A 17,490-nucleotide genomic window follows, 5' to 3' on the forward strand; every position below is an offset into this window, starting at 1 on the left:
CAGAACTTGGTAAGTTCCAAAAGGGCAGAACATATTTATTGCTTTGAGAGCTCAGGGTGATCAAAGATTAGAAAAGAGAGATCAGAAAAATCTTCATGGAAACAACATTAGTATAGTTATTAGTTGAACTAGCTCTAGTTCTAATCCTACATAAGCCAGCTACTAACTAGATGTATTTAAAATAAAGTTGAGAGAGAGATTTTCATTGGCCCATTTCTATATAATCTTGATATTGTGGATAATTTGATATCATCTTTGAAGGAGGGAAATGGTTTCATTTATTTAGCAAATGTTTTATGACCACTTTATGCCAAGCACACTGTAGGCTGTGGAAACACATCAGTGATGATAAAAAAAGATAACATGCTACCATTACTAGCATGTTAAATGATAAGTAACAAAGAGGGAAAATAAAACAGGGAAAGTGGAGTTGAGTATTGGAGTGGTTGCACTTCAAAGTATTGCTAGGAAAATTCACTGCCGAAGGTTATATTTAAATAATGACATGAAGGCAGTCTGTGAATGAGGTATGCAGACAAATATAAAGATGTAGATCCAGGAAAATAGCAAAGGCCAAGTCCTTGAGGCTGGAGCATGCCTGAGGTATTTAATTCTGAGAGCCTGTTCACAGTGGAGTAAAGGGGTAAATGGAGGATGAAGTGAGAGGGCGGTGGAGGTGGGCAGATGATGGTTAAATCAATCCAGGTCTTATAAGTTATTTTAAAGACCTACACTTTTAGTCTAAGTGGTATGTGATATAGAAGGACTTTGGATGAATTTGAACATAATAGTGATGTGATAAGATTTTCCTTTTAAAGAACTATTCTGCCTACTCTCTTGAGAACAGACTGAACAGACACAAAAGTAGTAAAACCACTTAGGAGGCTGTTGCAATAATCTAGGTGAGAGATGGTGGCCTAGACCAAAGTGGTAGCAGTGGAGATGGTAAGTAATTGGTATTTTGAAGGTAGAGTCAACAAGAGTTGTTGCTGGGGAAGAAAGAGGGAGATAGAGTGAAGGAAGGAAGGAGTGATAAATCTCTGTCAGATGCTCCTGATAGTTCAAATAATATGAGGAACTGAGAACTGATTGTTGAATTTGGCAATGTGGAATTTACTAGTGGTTCTGACAATAGCAGACTTGGTAGAATGGTGGGAGAAAGTCTGATTGGAATGGATTCTTGAGAAAAGGAAGTGAGAAATTGTAGACAGGCAGAAAGAATGCTTCTTCTGAGGAATTTGCTAATGAAGGATAAAAGAAATATAGTAGTAGCTTGAGATGTTCAGAAGAAATTTTTGTTTTTAGATGAGAAAATTCACATGTTTATAGGGGTCTGGGAAAGATGCAGTAGAGAGGGCAAATTTGAGTAGGTAAGGAGAGCGATGATGGTGGTGGTTAGTGGAGATCTAGTGCACAGGTACAAAGGTCAGGATCAGAGATAGTCCAAAATGGTAATGAAAGAGAAATGAAAATATGTGAGCACAAATGCAGTTAGGTGGGTAGATATAGTTGTGAGAGGTTGTGGAAGTTCTTTTCTTATTTCTTCTATTTTTTCAATGAAATAGTGAACAAGGTCATCAAATGAGTGAGAATGAGAGGGAAGGTAATGGAAGTTTAAGTAGAGAAAAGTACATTAGTCATGTAGGAGGACAGTGGCAGAATGAATGAATCACAAAAATAAAATGAAATTGCTAGGCAGCATTAATGTCTCATTTGAGGTTCCTGATCATGAGTTTAAAGGGAAACCAATTATCATACTTTGTGTGTGTGTTTGTGTGTCCTTATTACCACATTCAGCTATGTGGGTTCTAATGTGGAATATGCAGAAAATTGGATTGGTACCAGTTTTAGCCACGGAAGTATGCAAAGAAAGAGAAAGAACAAGTATTACAGGGTGTATACAAGGGAGGGGACTAATTAAATGATTGAATGTGTATTGAACTTGGGTAAGAAAGGCATTGAGGACTTGGGGAGGTGCACAGAAGTGAAAAGATAAGGATTAATGCACTGAATATCTCTTGGGATTGTTGGAGTTAGGCTATTAGGGGGAGTGAGCTGGTAGTTGGGGTGTAATGCTTGAAAGTGATACTTTATAGGGGTTACACTCATTAATACTAAGTAGGTCTAAGGTATGACCTTGGGAGTGAGCATTTGAAGTGGGATTGGCAATGTGTTTGTTGGAGAAGAGGATGTAGAGGAATTAATGAGCAAGAATTTGGGAAGGATTGTGTGTGTGATACCAAGGGAACATTTCATGCAAAGATGGACTCGATAAAGGACAGAAATGGTATGGACCTAACAGAAGCAGAAGATATTAAGAAGAGATGGCAAGAATACACAGAAGAACTGTACAAAAAAGATCTTCACGACCCAGATAATCACGATGGTGTGATCACTGACCTAGAGCCAGACATCCTGGAATGTGAAATCAAGTGGGCCTTAGAAAGCATCACTACGAACAAAGCTAGTGGAGGTGATGGAATTCCAGTTGAGCTCTTTCAAATCCTGAAAGATGATGCTGTGAAAGTGCTGCATTCAATATGCCAGCAAATTTGGAAAACTCAGCAGTGGCCACAGGACTGGAAAAGGTCAGTTTTCATTCCAATCCCAAAGAAAGGCAATGCCAAAGAATGCTCAAACTACCACACAATTGCACTCATCTCACACGCTAGTAAAGTAATGCTCAAAATTCTCCAAGCCAGGCTTCAGCAATATGTGAACCGTGAACTTCCAGATGTTCAAGCTGGTTTTAGAAAAGGCAGAAGAACCAGAGATCACATTGCCAACATCCACTGGATCATGGAAGAAGCAAGAGAGTTCCAGAAAAACATCTATTTCTGCTTTATTGACTATGCCAAAGCCTTTGACTGTGTGGATCACAATAAACTGGAAAATTCTGAAAGAGATGGGAATACCAGACCACCTGATCTGCCTCTTGAGAAATCTGTATGCAGGTCAGGAAGCAACAGTTAGAACTGGACATGGAACAACAGACTGGTTCCAAATAGGAAAAGGAGTATGTCAAGGCTGTATATTGTCACCCTGTTTATTTAACTTATATGCAGAGTACATCATGAGAAACGCTGGACTGGAAGAAACACAAGCTGGAATCAAGATTCCCAGGAGAAATATCAATAACCTCAGATATGCAGATGACACCACCCTTATGGCAGAAAATGAAGAGAAACTCAAAAGCCTCTTGATGAAAGTGAAAGAGGAGAGTGAAAAAGTTGGCTTAAAGCTCAACATTCAGAAAACGAAGATCATGGTATCCGGTCCCATCACTTCATGGGAAATAGATGGGGAAACAGTGGAAACAGTGTCAGACTTTATTTTTCTGGGCTCCAAAATCACTGCAGATGGTGACTGCAGCCATGAAATTAAAAGACGCTTACTCCTTGGAAGGAAAGTTATGACCAACCTAGATAGCATATTCAAAAGCAGAGACATTACTTTGCCAACAAAGGTCCATCTAGTCAAGGCTATGGTTTTTCCAGTGGTCATGTATGGATGTGAGAGTTGGACTGTGAAGAAGGCTGAGCGCCGAAGAATTGATGCTTTTGAACTGTGGTGTTGGAGAAGACTCTTGAGAGTCCCTTGGACTACAAGGAGATCCAACCAGTCCATTCTGAAGGAGAGCAGCCCTGGGATTTCTTTGGAAGGACTGATGCTAAAGCTGAAACTCCAGTACTTTGGCCACCTCATGCGAAGAACTGACTCATTGGAAAAGACTCTGATGCTGGGAGGGATTGGGGGCAGGAGGAGAAGGGGACGACAGAGGATGAGATGGCTGGATGGAATCACCAACTCGATGGACATGAGTCTGGGTGAACTCCGGGAGTTGGTGATGGACAGGGAGGCCTGGCAAAGAGTCGGACACAACTGAGCGACTGAACTGAATTGAACTGTGTGTGTGGAAATTGAGATTCCTAAGCATTATGACAGTAATAACTTTAGAGAGGGTGTAGTGAGCAAGTATCTAAAATTTTCAAGAAATGAAGTTTAGGGCTTGGTACATAACTGCAGTAAGGAGAGGCAGTAAATTGTTATAGTCTGATAATAAGAGATTCCAAGGTAGATGTCTTTAGGGAAGAGTGAGGTAGAATAGTTGGGAGTGGGGCAGTGAGTGGGAAGGATACCTACCTCACCTCCAAGCCCAGTCTTGTGAAGAACTGGGAGAGAAAACGCAGCCTTTGAGAAAGCTTCTGGAGAAGCAGTAGTTAGGGAGAGCCCAGCTGGTAGTTAGAGCAAGAATGACTGTAACCAGTTGAGCTGGTGAAGAATAGTAAATAGAGGCGTAGAAGGTTCTAATGTGGAAACAGCAAAGCTTAAAGTGCAGATTTGGAATTTAAGTTTTATCTCTGTTTAATGTCTTTGTAGCTGTATCCCTTTTCCTAGTACTTCGGATTTACAAGCATTCTCTGTATTTTAGCATCCAGAAAATTTCAGCCCCAAGACTGAAATCAGTAGGGCCTTGGCTTAATATTTCCTGGGACTCATATTGAACCGTTAATAACAAGTCATAGCTCTGGGTATGCAGTTCAGAATAATGACATCTCCCTCGTGAACCCTGCATCCCTCCCAAGTTTTTCAGGACTCCAAATCAAGAGAAAAATTATAATTGTAAAAAATAAGCATAGAGGTGTTCTATTTCTTTTTCAGGTCTATAATTTGTTTTATTTATTTTATGTTACTAAATCTAAATTACCTACTTATAACAGTGTTTTTAAAATCTTTAAAAATTCAAGAGCTCATCTTAGTTCTTAGGCACCTTTTGTAGTCTATCAGTTGTTGTTCAGTGTCCCAGTTGTCTCCAGCTCTTTGCAAGCCCATGGACTGCGGCATGCCAGCTTCCCTGTCCTTCACCATCTCCCGGAGCTTGCTCAAACACGTGTCCGCTCAGTCAGTGATGCCATCCAACCATCTCATCCTCTGTCATCCCCTTCTCCTCCTGCCTTCAATCTTTCCCAGCATCAGGGTCTTTTCCAATGATTCAGCTTTTCACATCAGGTGGCCAAAGTTTCAGCTTCAGCATCAGTCCTTCCAATGAATATTCAGGATTGATTTCCTTTAGGATAGACTGGTTTGATCTCCTTGCCGTCCAAGGGACTCTCAAGAGTCTTTTCCAACACCACAGTTCAGAATCATCAATTCTTTGACACTCAGCTTTCTTTATGGTCCAAATCTCACCTCCATACATGACTAATGGAAAAGCCATAGCTTTGACTATATGGATCTTTGTCGGCAAAGTAATGTCTCTGCTTTTTAATATGCTGTCTAGGTTTGTCATAGTTTTTCTTCCAAGGAGAAGCATCTTTTAATTTTATGGCTGCAGTCACCATCTGCAGTGATTTGGGAGCCCAAGAAAAAAAAGTCTGTCACTGTTTCTATTGTTCTCCATCTATTTGCCAGGAAGTGATGGGACTGGATGCCATGATCTTAGTTTTTTAAATGTTGAGTTTTAAGCCAGTTTTCTTTCATCAAGAGGCTCTTTAGTTCCTCTTTGCTTTCTGCCAAAAGAGTGGTGCCATCTGTATATCTGAGGTTATTGATATTTCTCTCTGCAGTCTTGATTGCAGCTTGTGCTTCATCCAGCCCAGCATTTCGCATGATGTGCTCTGCATCTAAGTTAAATAAGCAGGGTAACAATATACAGCCTTGATGTACTCCTTTCGATTTGGAACCAGTCTGTTGTTCCATGTCTGGTTCTAACAGTTGCTCCTTGACCTGCATACAGATTTCTCAGGAGGCAGGTCAGGTGGTCTGGTATTCCCATCTCTTTCAGAATTTTTCACAGATTGTTGTGATCCATACATTTGAAAGGCTTAGTGTAGTGATTGAAGCAGAAGTAGATGTTTTTTTTGAACTCTCTTGCTTTTTTGGTGATCCTTCGGATGTTGGCAATTTGATCTCTGGTACCTCTGCCTTTTCTAAATCCAGCATCTGGAAGTTCTTGGTTTACATACTGTTAAAGCCTAGCTTGGAGAAGTTTGAGCATTACTTTGCTAGCATGTTCAAAATTACTTTGCTAGAATGTGGGCTTCCCTGGTGGCTCAGATGGTAAAGTGTCTGCCTGCAATGCGGGAGACCTGGGTTCGATCCCTGGGTTGGGAAGATCCCCTGGAGAAGGAAATGGCAACCCACTCCACTATCCTTGCTTGGAAAATTCCATGGACGGAGGAGCCTGGTAGGCTACAGTCCATGGGGTTCCAGAGAGTCGGACACAACTGAGCGACTTCATTTTGCTAGCATGTTAAATGAGTGCAATTATGATGTAGTTTGAACACTCTTATCAACGAGGTGTATTAATCTCAGTGTCTGTTTTAGTTAGGCTTCTTTCATCTCTAAGTATCAGAAAGCCCAGTTCAAACAGCCTCACCCAGTAAGGAGATGTATAACATAACTGGAAGTCCAGAAGCACAGTAGGTTTCAGAATTAGTCGGTCTTTAATGAAGACACCAAGGATTTAGATTCTTTCCATTGTTGCACTCTGCTCTCCATAATGCTGGCTTTGTACCAAACAGGATTCTCTTTGTAGTTGTCTGATGGGTTGCCAGGAAGGAACCATATGTTCTACAAATAAGAAACAATCTGGCTTCCTCTTATCAGAAAGGACAAACTTAACCAGAAGCTGCCATAAAACTTCTTTTCATATTTCATTGGCACAATTTCTCTTCACTTCTGAATCAGTTTCTGGCAGTGGGACAGGCCTACTTTTGAGCTGAAGTCAGTTCCCCAGGTCACTGCCACTGAGAGTTGAATGGCATTGAAGTAGATAGTGAAGCAGTCACAGTATCTACTTTAGTTGTGTCCTAGTGCTCTGAGGTTTTTTAATTAGTCCTTTTTCCTTTATATTTCTATAATGAGTCAAAATATGCTTAGTCATATATACTGGTATAGTTGCCCATGTTCAGAGCTTTCTATCATATAAAGCAGTACAGCAATTATTAAGCGTTTCTGTCTATAAAAAGAGAAAAACAAGAATAGTGAAAAGACTGAAGATAGTTGGCGAATTTGAATCTCTGTCTCATTGATACCCATAATGTTTAACCTTTTTCACCTTCAGGTAATTGCCTCATTTACCATTTACATGGAGACTTTAGTGATTCGATTTGTATCTCCTTTCTCTCTTAAAAACTTGCCTGGAGCATTGTGCTAAAATAGAAAGTGAACTGGATTATGATTAAGGTTCTGTTTAATCCTAACTTCACTACTTTCTAGTTTTGTGTTTATGGACAGATCACTTCATCTCTCAGACCTTCAACTGTCTTCTCTATAAGCTGAGATAATAGTACCTGTCTTCTCACCAAATTGTTCTTATAGGAGTTAAATGATGTGATTTTCAGTTCAAGAGATTGAGTACAGAGTAGCATACAGTTTTAAATTGTTTTAATTATTACATTAAAAAGAGTTAAAGGGAGGGAAACCTAAATAAAAAATGAATAATTGATCTTAGACACTAAGTATTCACGATGTATCAGTAGATGATAAGGGATGTGTGTGCTGTGCTCAGTTGTTCAGCTGTGACTGACTCTTTTGTTTTTGTTATTCAGTTGCTCAGTGTCCAACTCTTTGTGATCCCATGGGCTGCAGCATGCCAGGCTCCCACGTCCTTCACCATCTCCTGGAGTTTACTCAAACTCATGTCCATTGAGTTGGTGATGCCATCCAATCATCTCATTCTCTGTCGTCCCTTTCTCCTCCTGCCTTCAGTCTTTCCCAGCATCAGGGTCTTTTCCAGTGAGTCGGCTCTTCGTGTCACCAGGCTCCTTTGTCCATGGAATTTTCCAGGCAAGAATAGTGGAGTGGGTTGCCCTTTCCTACTCCAGGGAGTCTTCCTGACTCAGGCATCCAACCCATGTCTCTTGTGTCTCCTGCATTGGCAGGCAGATTTTTTTTTACTGCTGGCCTACCTGGGAATCCCAGGGGATGGGTATAACTGTTTTCAAATTAGATGCTTAATGGATAAAATAGGTATTATCATAGAATAGCTATTTGAATACTTGATTCTACCTAGTGTATCCTACCACTACTTTTCAAGTAAGTATTCCCCAGAATTTTTTTACTTCAAATTTTTGCTATGGTTTTTTGAGTCAAAGATGTTTTTGAAGATACTAACTATGGAGTACAATTGTAAACTAAAGTGCTTTATGTGGCTTGGAGGGTATGAAGGATATATTTATTTACTCCAATTATTGACTGTTTTCTCATATGAACTTTGTTGTCTTCCTTTCTTGATAAAAACTCTGAGGTTTCACACAGAAATGTGGGTGGAACTCTGTTGTTATTACTAAAGGAGATGTCACATATCATTACTGAGAACTTTAAAAATCAAAACTTTGTATTTGGAGTTGAATGCAGTTAAGATGATCCTAAGGAATTTGACTTTTAAAATAACTAATATATTTATCATGTCTTAGTTAATATACATATTGAACTTGAATATGTTAATAAATTGTAGAGTATTAAATATAGTTTCTCTTTTTATCTTATTACTCTTGGTGAAACAAAGCATTTGTGCTTCTTCAATTGGTATCATTCACCTTTTGTTTTGAGGTAGTTGCCTTTAAAAATAAGAAAGAAAATGAACATTTATTCACAAATTTGCTCATTTAAGTGCTCTTCATTCCTTTGTATAGAGTCACATTTTTGTCTACTATCATTTTTCTTATGCAAAAATTCTTCCTCAGCATTTTTTATTGTCCATGTCTGCTGGTGACAAATTCTTTCATCTTTTCTTTGTCTGAAAAAGTATTTCATCAACACTGCAGAAAGATGTTTTAGCTAGGTACTTAATTTTAGTGTGTCAGGAGTCTCCAGGACTGCCTTCGGTGTGGTGGTTCACCAGGAGGATTCTCAGGACCGAACATATAGTTGTACTCAGGATTTATTATAGTGAAAAGATGTAAAGCCAGATTCAGTTCAGTTCAGTCGCTCAGTCGTGTCCAACTCTTTGCGACCCCATGGATCGCAGCACGCCAGGCCTCCCTGTCCATCACCAACTCCAGGAGTTCACTCAGACTCACATCCATCGAGTCAGTGATGCCATCCAGCCATCTCATCCTCTGTCGTCCCCTTCTCCTCCTGCCCCCAATCCCTCCCAGCATCAGAGTCTTGTCCAGTGAGTCAACTCTTCGCATGAGGTGGCCAAACTACTGGAGTTTCAGCTTTAGCATCATTCCTTCCAAAGAACACCCAGGACTGATCTCTTTTAGAATGGACTGGTTTGATCTTCTTGCAGTCCAAGGGACTCCCAAGAGTCTTCTCCAACACCACAGTTCAAAAGCATCAATTTTTCGGCGCTCAAAAGTCCATGGATAAAGTCTGGAGAAAACAAAACACAAGCTTCCAGGATTGTTCTCCCAGTAGAGTCACGTAGAACATTTTGTTGTCTTCTGGTTTTGCAGACCTTTTGAGGAGAAATCTGTGATGATTCTTAGCTTTATTGTATGTGAATTCCTTGAACTCTTGGAAATGTGTTTGTGATTTTCACAAGTTGACATTTTCTCTGCCATTATTTTTTCCAGAGCTGCCCTACCTCTTTTGTCTTCATGCTTCAGTTAAACGTGTTAGATTGCTTACTGTCCCATAAGTTACTGCGACTGTTCCTTTGGGGGAAAGGGCTGTCTTTTTTTCCCCTTTATCTACTTTTTGTGAGTAGTTTTTTTCCTGTATCTTTTAGTTTGCTAATCTTTTGTAGGCTTCCCTGGTGGCTAAGATGATAAAGAATCTGCCTGCAATGCAGGAAACCTAGATTGGGAAGATCCCCTGGAGAAGGATATGGCAACACACACCAGTATTGCCTGGAGAATTCCATGGAAAGAGGAGCCTGGTGGGCTACGGTCCATGGCTTCTCAGGTGGCGCTAGTGGTAAAGAGCCCACTTTCAGGCAGAAAGCTGAAGGACTCTCTCATTTACTGCCCTTTTAGCGCAGTAGTCTGAGATTGCAGTATGCCTTTGTTCAGCATCAGAAAATAATTGTTTTCAATATTTTTTATAATTTCTAGTTGTTTACCCAGAAGGGTAATTTCAGATCCTTTTTTCATATCCAAAATGGAAATCTCCCTGTAAGCACTAAACTTTTACGTTTTCACTATAAGCTTTTCCTTTTTCTAAGGCAACTTTATTTCAGAATATACGCAAAAATGTCAAGCCTCTCCTATTCTTTTCTTACTGTGCTCAGAAGATAACCATGATGAATGTGATCAGGATCTCAGACTTCAAATTCTGCTCAGGTTCTTGCTGTAATCACAATATCTGCTATGCCTTTGATGATTATATGTATCTCTCATAGTGGATCGGGGCTCTAAATAGAGTGAGGCAAGTGGGGCATTTAGGGTACAAAATGTATGGAGGCACTCACACTCAGGTGCCAGCCTTACACTTGAACAGCCTTTGGAATCAGTGCCACCTTAAATTTTGTGCCCCTGCATACTTTGCTTTCTTCACTTTATTTTAGGCTTTACAGGGCATATTCCAGACAAAGATCATTTTCATTACCTAGGACCTTGGTTCAAAATCACTATTAAGTCTATATCATGTATTTCCTTTAGTGTAGGTTTCAGGTTTTTTTTTTTTTTTATCTTCATAATTATTTTAACTTCTCTCCAGCCACTTATTTTCTTGAAGGAACTGTAATAAAGTCTAATGTAACATGTCAGTTCCTCAGGATTGGCTGAGAAATGGGAGAAAGAAAAGAGTATCTGAGGTGGCAAATACTGTTCCATAGAGCCAACCATGTATACTGAAGGATTGCGTGTTTTTAGGCTAGTCTGTCCTGGCCCTTGAAATGGATGGCTCTCCCCACCTGGGCCAGATTCTGTTAGTTCCATGTGTGCCATTACCCACTGGGCTTGCAACCTTATTTGCAGTTTGAGAGTTCCAAGTCAGCCTGTCTTGGCTTCAGAAATGAGTCCTGTTTCTAGTAGGAGAATTTTAATCAGGGCCAGAGACACAGTTACGCTCTGATGATGAGAAAAATAAAGCTTTTGATCTCACATGGAATGTACTCTTTTTGCGTTCTTTTGACTCTTGACCCATTGTTGGATTGCTTTATGGTACAGCTGAAATGTAAAAGGAATTCCTTTTTCTTCGTCTTGGAATATTAGAGAAGACCAGAAAGAAATACAGGTGAAATGAGTCATGGGGCCGTTTGTTTATCTGAAACTGAGCTCAGCCTTGGAGAGAAGGCAAAAAACATTCATTCTTATGTTTTTCAGTCCAGATTTCTAGGGTTAGTCAGATATGAATCTAGTGTGAGTTATAGTGATAGTAAGTGATTTTACCTGAAATGGCCTCTGTTAAATGGCTTCCTGTCTGGTGCAGTGGTCTTAGGTATCTATTTGATGGTTCAGAGATTCTCAAACATTGAACTTGTATGCACAGAATAAACAGTATCATGTTACTACTGCTTTGGATCCTAAATTTTATTATTTAGGATTATTATTGATTTCTTGTTTTTTTTTTCCTTTTTTTCTCTCCAAGAACGTTAGTACATTTGTACCATCTTCAAAGCACTTTTATAATAGATTGGAATGTAAAAATCCCCAATCTTGAAGGAAGATGCTTTTACAGTCAAGTCTTTATAGACTTACGCAGTGGTACCTTTCTTTAATTATTGAGTGACATAATGCATCATTATGATAGAAAACTTAGATTTGAAAGAACTGAGTTTAGTCAAGGTTGAGCCACTTATAGCTTTGTGACCTTGAGCAAGTCAGTTAATCTCTTTGAGACTCAAAATTTTTTCCATCTGTAAAAAGTGTAAGTATGTGGGAGAAGTTGTGATAATATCTGTCTGCTTATTATACTTGTCAGTATGAAGATCATAAATAAAGATGTGAAAGCATTTTGGAAAATGTGTAAAACACTACAAATAAAAATGTAAAACTATATTTATAAAATTTCTGTATCTCAGTTCAATTAAGTCCTGTTCTTTGGGAAACTATGTGAATATAGTTTCATCTAAATAGTTTATTTTTTTAATCACCTATAGTTTATAAAAAGGAAAATGAAGAAGATATAGGTTAGGAAATGGATGGAAAACATATGATGATGTCTTAGGTAAAGGTTATAAGTTACCTATAGGACTTCCCAGGTGGCTCGGAGGTAAAGAATCTGCCTGCCAATGCAGGAGGTATGGTTTTGATCCCTGGGTTGGGAAGAAACCCTGGAGAATGAGATGGCAACTCACTGCAGTATTCTTGCCTGGAGAATCCCAAAGATAGAGGAACCTGGTGAGCTACAATCCCTGGGGTTGGAAAAGAGTTGTTTACAATTTAGCGACTAAACAACAAGTTACTGGTGAGAAAATTTATAAAATCTCCCTAAAAATTTTTTTTTTCTACTAATACAATTTGATTGAAAGTTTTACTTACCCTCTTTTCTACTCCTACATTTTGTAAATTCTTTTTTTTTTTTTTTTTAAACAAAAAGTTAAAAACAGCAAACCAGTTACATTCTATGGTTTTTCCACTTTGGATTATCTATGGGAAGTTATTTTTATTTTTATTTTTATTTATTTTTTATTTTTTTATTTTTTTATTTTTATTTTTTTTACAATGGGAACTGTCTTTTCCAGAAATGTTGCAGATCAGTTACAGCAAACAGAACGGCGACCGTCAAGGAAAACTGTCACTTTGGGCTCCTTTTTGACCACAGCAGCTATATGGAAGCAGCTGCAGCTTCGATAAGGGCCACGGGAAGTTATTTTTAAAATCAATCTAATTGTTCCTTTTGTCTAGCATGATTCTGGACTACTCTTGCCCTCCTTATTAGTATTGCCTTCTCCAAATTAGTATGTGGTATGGGCAACTCAAACTAATTTAATATAAGCCCAGTATGACTGTAATTAGGGAGTTATATCTGCCACAATGTAATCACACTGATTGAAATATGAACATTATATTTTGGTACCTTTGAAGTTACTCAAATTACTCCCCTGTATTAGAATGGATCAGTGAGCAAATCTCCTTGGTTTCTTTAGTCTCTCATTAAACAAATATGTATACAGTGCATACTATGGCCAGGTACTGTTCCACAACACTCAGTTCAGTTCAGTTGCACAGTCATGTCCGACTCTGCAACTCCGTGCACTGCATCACGCCAGGCTTCCCTGTCCATCACCAACGTCTGGAGCCCGTTCAAACTCATGTCCATCAAGTCAGTGATGTCATCCAACCATCTCATCCTCTGTCGTCCCCTTCTCTTCTTGCCTTCAATCTTTCCTAGCATCAGGGTCTTTCCTAATGAGTCCGTTCTTTGCATCAGGTGGCCAAAGTATTGGAGCTTCAGCTTCAGTATCAGTCCTTCCAATGAATATTCAGGACTTATTTCCTTTAGGATGGACTGGTTGGATCTCCTTGAAGTCCAAGGGACTCTCAGGAGTCTTCTCCAACACCACAATTCAAAAGCATCAATTCTTCAGTGCTCAGCTTTCTCTATGATCCAACTCTCACATCCATACAAAACTACTGGAAAACCATAGCTTGAATAGATGGACCTTTGTTGGCAAAGTAATGTCTCTGCTTTTTAATATGCTGTCTAAGTTGGTCAGAACTTTTCTTCCAAGGAGCAAGTGTCTTTTAATTTCATGGCTGCAGTCACCATCTGCAGTGATTTTGGAGCCCAAGAAAATAAAATCTGTCACTGTTTCCACTGTTTCCCTGTCTATTTGCCATGAAGTGATAGGACTGGATGCCATGATCTTAGTTTTCTGAATGTTGAGTTTTAAGCTGACTTTTTTACCTTCCTCTTTGACCTTCATCAAGACGCTGTTTTAGTAAAGTAAGTTCCCCTTCACTTTTGCCATAAGGGTGATGTCATCTGCATATCTGAGGTTATTGATATTTCTCTCTGCAATCTTGATTGCAGCTTGTGCTTCATCCAGCCTGGCATTTCTCATGATGTACTCTGCATCTAAGTTAAATAAGCAGGGTGACAATATACAGCCTTGATGTACTCCTTTCCTAATTTGGAACTTGATGTACTCCTTTCCCAATTTTCCATCGTTCCATGTCTGGTTCTAACAGTTGCTTCTTGATCTGCTTACAGATTTCTCAGGAGGCAGGTAAAGTGGTCTGGTATTCCCATCTTTTGAAGAACTTTTCACACTTTGTTGTGATCCACACAATCAAAGGCTTTGGCTTAGTCAGTAAAGCAAAAGTAGATATTTTTCTGGAATTCTCTTGGCTTTTTTCTGTGATCCAATGGCTGTTGGCAATTTGATCTCTGGTTCCTCTGCCTTCTCTAAATCCAGTTTGAACACATGGAAGTTCTTAGTTCATATACTGTTGAAGCCTGGCTTGGAGAATTTTGAACATTACTTTGCTAGCATATGAGATGAGTGCAATTGTGCAGTAGTTTGAACATTCTTTAGCATTGCCTTCCTTTGGGATTGAAATGAAAACTGACCTTTTCCAATCCTGTGGCCACTGCTGAGTTTTCCAAATTGGCTGGCATATTGAGTGTAGCACTTTCACAGCATCATCTTTTAGGACTTGAAATAGCTCAGCTAGAATTCCATCACTTCTACTAGCTTTGTTCGTAGTGATGCTTTCTAAGGCCCACTTGAGTTTGGACTCCAGGATGTCTGGCTCTAGGTGAGTGATCACACCATCGTGGTTATCTGGGTCATTAAGATCTTTTTTGTATGTTTCTGTGTATTCTTGCCACCTCTTCTTAATATCTTCTACCTAATATCTGTTAGGTCCATACTGTTTCTGTTCTTTGGTGTGCCCATCTTTGCATGAAATGTTCCTTTGGTATCTCTAATTTTCTTGAAGAAATCTCTAGTCTTTCCCATTCTGTTGTTTTCCTCTGTTTCTTTGCATTGATCACTAAGGAAGGCTTTCTTATATATCCTTGATTTTCTTTGGAACTCTGCATTCAAATGGGTGTATTTTTCCTTTCCTCCTTTGCCCTTAGCTTGTCTTTTTCCCCCAGCTATTTGTAAGGCCTTCTTAGACAGCCATTTTTACTTTTTCCATTTCCTTTTCTTGGTGATGGTCTTGATCACTGCCGCCTGTACAGTGTCACAAACCTCCATCCATAGTTCTTCAGGCACTCTATCAGATCTAATCCCTTAAATCTATTTCTCACTTCTACTGTATAATCATAATGGATTTGATTTAGGTCATACCTGAGTTGTCTAGTGGTTTTCCCTACTTTCCTCAGTTTAAGTCTGAATTTGTCAATAAGGCGTTCATGATCTGAGCCACAGTCAGCTTCTGGTCTTGTTTTTGCTGACTTCTTTGGCTGCAAACAGCTTCTCCATCTTTGGCTGCAAAGAATATAATCAATCTGATTTCAGTATTGACCATCTGGTGATGTCAGTGCCATGAGCAGTGCATTATTTTGACAAAACTCTGTTATCCACAACACTCTCCAACATTAAACAAAATAGACATAACTTTGACTTCAAAACTTTGACTTCAGTGGAACTTTGTGAAGATTTTACCTTTTAATTTGAAAAGGGAAACCATTGGAGTCTTTTGAGCAGAGTGGTCACATGGCCTGTCTTATGTTTTTTAAGGATTACCATTGGTGGGCAAATTGAGGGATAAGGCGGAAATAGATCATTTAGGAGACTAAAAGTGAACTTGCTAGCAGTGGAGATGGTAATAAATGCTTGATTAAAAGTAAAGCCAAGAGGTTTTGCTGATAGATAAGAGATAAGAAGTAGAAGGAGAGAGAAGCTAGGGCTTACACTTGATTTTTGGTCTGAGCTAGAGTAACCTGCACCAAGCTCCTCCGTCCATGGGATTTTCAAGGCAAGAGTACTGGAGTGGGTTGCCATTTCCTTCTCCAACTAGAAGCTTAGTGTTTTCATTTACTAAGGTGGGAAAGATTGTGGAAGAGGAGCAAGTTTGTGAGTGGGGTTGTGGTGAGATTAATTGGAAGTTTGGTTTTGAACATGTTAAAGAAATGTCCAAGTGAAAAATGTTGAGTAGGTAGTTGGTTGTACTAGAGTACAGTTATGGAGAGAGGAACAGACTATTTATCTATCTATAAATAATTTTGAGAATCATCAGTTTGTAGGTGGTAATAAAGACCTCAGACTGGAGGAGCCCATGAAGGGAGTGAGTACAGATGGAAGTATTCTGCACTCAGTTTCATACTGTAGATTTTCCCCCACACCAAGCAATTCTTGGATACCAGCTGGGGTCTTCCAGTTCAGCTCAAGATTGACTATCTTGAGACAGCATCATATTCTGCAGGTTAAGAGCTTAGTTCTACAGGACTACTCCTGTCCCCACTTCAGATGTCAGTTACAAGCCCAAGTTGTCACCTGTGTTTCTGACCAACCAGCTATAGATTAGGGGTTCCAACACTCTCATCTTTGGTTAATTTCCTAGACTGGATCATAGAATTAAGTAAAATAAGAACTTTATTTACTAGATTTCTGGTTTATTACAAAAGGATAGAACTCAGGAACAGTCAGATGGAAGCAATACACAGGGCAAGTACGGGGAAAGGGCATGGAGTAAGGGCATAGTGTATCCATGTCCCTTCAGAGTATGCCACTTTCCCCAAATCTCCACGTGTTCACCAACCTGGAAGGTCTCTGAAATTCTCCTGTTGGATTTTTATGCAGGATTCATTGCTGCTGCTACTGCTAAGTCACTTCAGTCGTGTCCGACTCTGTGCAACCCCATAGACGGCAGCCCACCAGGTTCTGCCGTCCCTGGGATTCTCCAGGCAAAAACACTGGAGTGGGTTGCCACTGTCTTCTCCATTGTGTGAAAGTGAAAAGTGAAAGTGAAGTCGCTCAGTCGCGTCCGACTCGTAGCGACCCCATGGACTGCAGCCTACCAGGGGGCACAGTTGATTAAATTATTGACAGTTGGAGACTGATCCAATGTCCAGTCTCTCTACCCTCCCTGGAGGTCAGGGGATAGGACTGAAAATTCCAGCCCTCTAATCACATAGTCCCAACTAGCCCCCATCTATAGATGTTTTCCTAGTCACCTTACTTCATTAACATAACAAAAATATCTTATATAGCTGTCATCTCATAGGAAATTCCAAAATTCCAAGAGTTTTAGAAGCTTTATGTCAGAAACAGGGACCAATACTAAGTAAGTATATATATATATATATATATATATATATATATATATATATATATACAGTATATATAGTATTTCTTATTCTAAGTCACAGTATCATAGAAGGGACAGGAGGTCCAAGGACAGAGATCTAGAACATTTCTATATTTAGAGGGTAGAGAAATGAGGAATCAGCAAAAGAGAGTAAATGAGAATGTGGTGTTTTGGAGCCATGTATTTTAAGGAAGAAGTTGTTTGTTTTAGCTGCTGGTCGTAGGTAAGTAAGAGGAAGACTGAGAATTGGTCATTGTATTTAGCAATATGGAAGTCATTGGTGACTTTCATAAGGGCAAGTTTGGCACATCCACATAAGTTGATGTGCATACAAGAGAAAATGAGATATGGTGATGATGAGTATTGATAACACTTTTCAGTTTTATTA

At 39.4% G+C, this 17,490-nt stretch overlaps 1 protein-coding gene and 1 non-coding gene across 3 annotated transcripts in view; one reads left to right on the forward strand and one right to left on the reverse strand.

Annotated features, from left to right (window-relative positions):
- GLCE (glucuronic acid epimerase) overlaps positions 1-17,490 on the forward strand; it is a 110,070-nt gene that overhangs the window by 24,095 nt on the left and 68,485 nt on the right. The window lies entirely within an intron of this gene.
- On the reverse strand, positions 12,566-12,700 carry LOC113900534. The gene has a single exon (XR_003513173.1). It is a non-coding gene; the product is annotated as a small nucleolar RNA SNORA16B/SNORA16A family (small nucleolar RNA).

The sequence above is a fragment of the Bos indicus x Bos taurus genome, chromosome 10, assembly GCF_003369695.1.
Source record: "Bos indicus x Bos taurus breed Angus x Brahman F1 hybrid chromosome 10, Bos_hybrid_MaternalHap_v2.0, whole genome shotgun sequence".
NCBI classification, from domain to species: domain Eukaryota; kingdom Metazoa; phylum Chordata; class Mammalia; order Artiodactyla; family Bovidae; genus Bos; species Bos indicus x Bos taurus.